The 2,500-nt window shown below is 53.6% G+C and overlaps 1 non-coding gene across 1 annotated transcript in view; it reads left to right on the plus strand.

Annotated features, from left to right (window-relative positions):
• The first annotated feature begins 410 nt into the window (after nucleotides 1–410).
• LOC148165334 (large subunit ribosomal RNA) overlaps nucleotides 411–2,500 on the plus strand; it is a 4,039-nt gene continuing 1,949 nt past the window's right edge. Inside the window, exon 1 of the ribosomal RNA XR_015771563.1 lies at nucleotides 411–2,500. This exon is cut by the window's right edge and continues 1,949 nt beyond it. This is a non-coding gene — a ribosomal RNA (large subunit ribosomal RNA).

The following is a 2,500-nucleotide window of genomic DNA, read 5'->3' on the forward strand; positions in this document are numbered from 1 at the left end:
TAAATACGAAAGTGTTTACGTCGGCACATGTTCTTGCGTGGTGTGTCGTTAGAATCGTGTGTTTGTGTGCGTTTCTCGTGCAGCGAGTAAATTTGCGCGACATCTTAAGACGCGAAAGCGACCAACTACTACTTGTTGTAGTTGTTGGCTGGTCTTTCGGCGTAGCACGTCCTATTTCTTCAACATGTCGTCATTTAAAAAAAAAAAATGGCGTTTTAAGGTTGAGAACGTTATAGACGGTCGTCGTGTCCGAGACGTGTAATGCAAATCGCGACAGACGTCAGATCGTAAGCGTTTCTGTAAACTTAGCCATTTTTTAAAAAGAAAAATGACGAACACGTATAGCAAGGAATGGGAGACGTGTCGTGATCGTCGAAATGACCGAATGAAAAATTTTTATTTTTCATATGCGACCTCAGAGCAGGTGAGACTACCCGCTGAATTTAAGCATATTACTAAGCGGAGGAAAAGAAACTAACTAGGATTCCCTCAGTAGCGGCGAGCGAACAGGGAGAAGCCCAGCACCGAATCCCGCGGCCGAAACCGGACGCCGGGAAATGTGGTGTTAGGGAGGATCCGTCATCCCGAGATCGTGCGGCGCGTCCAAGTCCATCTTGAACGGGGCCACAGCCCATAGAGGGTGCCAGGCCCGTAGCGACCGCTGCCGATAACGGGAGGATCTCTCCTCAGAGTCGGGTTGCTTGAGAGTGCAGCCCTAAGTGGGTGGTAAACTCCATCTAAGGCTAAATATGACCACGAGACCGATAGCGAACAAGTACCGTGAGGGAAAGTTGAAAAGAACTTTGAAGAGAGAGTTCAATAGTACGTGAAACCGTTCAGGGGTAAACCTGAGAAACCCGAAAGGTCGAAAGGGGAGATTCAGCGTGACTCGATGGCGGCGCTGGACGATCGTGTGACAGATGGCGTACGCGTCGTTTGCACCTTTCGTTTTGTCGATCTGCCGTCGAACGCGTGCACTTCTCCCCCTGTAGGACGTCGCGATCCGTTGAGTGCCGGTCTAAGGCCCGCGGTGGAGCTCGTTCGGACGGTTCGCCGTTCGCCGAATGAACCCGTGGTGTTTCCCGATCGGCTCGCTCGACGGTATACAGATGGCGCGGGGCCGCTACACAGTTAGCGTCCGACCTTCGGCAAGCGCGCCCGTCGTGATGGTGATCGGACCTGGTGCCGGTCCCGTCCCCGGGTGGCTGTTCGCTGAGGTGTTCTCGGACAGACCTCGTTGAAACGCCGATCTGCGACGCTATAGCTTTGGGTACTTTCAGGACCCGTCTTGAAACACGGACCAAGGAGTCTAGCATGTGCGCGAGTCATTGGGATTTAACTAAACCTAAAGGCGCAATGAAAGTGAAGGTCCGCCTTGCGCGGACCAAGGGAGGATGGGCGGTCGTTACGGCTGCCGCCCCGCACTCCCGGGGCGTCTCGTTCTCATTGCGAGAAGAGGCGCACCAAGAGCGTACACGCTGGGACCCGAAAGATGGTGAACTATGCCTGGTCAGGACGAAGTCAGGGGAAACCCTGATGGAGGTCCGTAGCGATTCTGACGTGCAAATCGATCGTCGGAACTGGGTATAGGGGCGAAAGACTAATCGAACCATCTAGTAGCTGGTTCCCTCCGAAGTTTCCCTCAGGATAGCTGGCGCTCATAGCATACGAGTTTCATCCGGTAAAGCGAATGATTAGAGGCATTGGGGTCGAAACGGCCTCAACCTATTCTCAAACTTTAAATGGGTGAGATCTCCGGCTTGCTCGAACTATTGAAGCCGCGAGACTCGAATCAGAGTGCCAAGTGGGCCATTTTTGGTAAGCAGAACTGGCGCTGTGGGATGAACCAAACGCCGAGTTAAAGCGCCTAAATCGACGCTTATGGGATACCATGAAAGGCGTTGGTAACTTAAGACATCAGGACGGTGGCCATGGAAGTCGGAATCCGCCAAGGAGTGTGTAACAACTCACCTGCCGAAGTTACTAGCCCTGAAAATGGATGGCGCTGAAGCGTCGTGCTTATACTCGGCCGTCAGAGGCATGTGCGGTCAGGTTATTAAATTAACCGGCCATGAAGCCCTGACGAGTAGGAGGGTCGCGGCGGTGAGCGCAGAAGGACTGGCCGTGAGGCCGTCTGGAGCCGCCGTCGGTGCAGATCTTGGTGGTAGTAGCAAATACTCCAGCGAGGCCCTGGAGGACTGACGTGGAGAAGGGTTTCGTGTGAACAGCCGTTGCACACGAGTCAGTCGATCCTAAGCCCTAGGCGAAAGCCGATGTTGATGTGGTGTAGATTTTTGTCGTTGGTCGCAATTCGCAATTGTTGACGGAAACGTACGGAATTGTGCACACACCCGATGGGCGAAAGGGAATCCGGTTCCTATTCCGGAACCCGGCAGCGGAACCGTTTATAATTCGGGCCCTCGAAAGAGAGTTCGTCGGGGCAACCCAAAAGGACCCGGAGACGCCGTCGGGAGATCCGGGAAGAGTTTTCTTTTCTGCA

Source organism: Gnatocerus cornutus, unplaced genomic scaffold (assembly GCF_029298725.1).
Source record: "Gnatocerus cornutus isolate USDA-ARS CGAHR unplaced genomic scaffold, icGnaCorn1.1 ctg00000371.1, whole genome shotgun sequence".
NCBI classification, from domain to species: Eukaryota; Metazoa; Arthropoda; class Insecta; order Coleoptera; family Tenebrionidae; genus Gnatocerus; species Gnatocerus cornutus.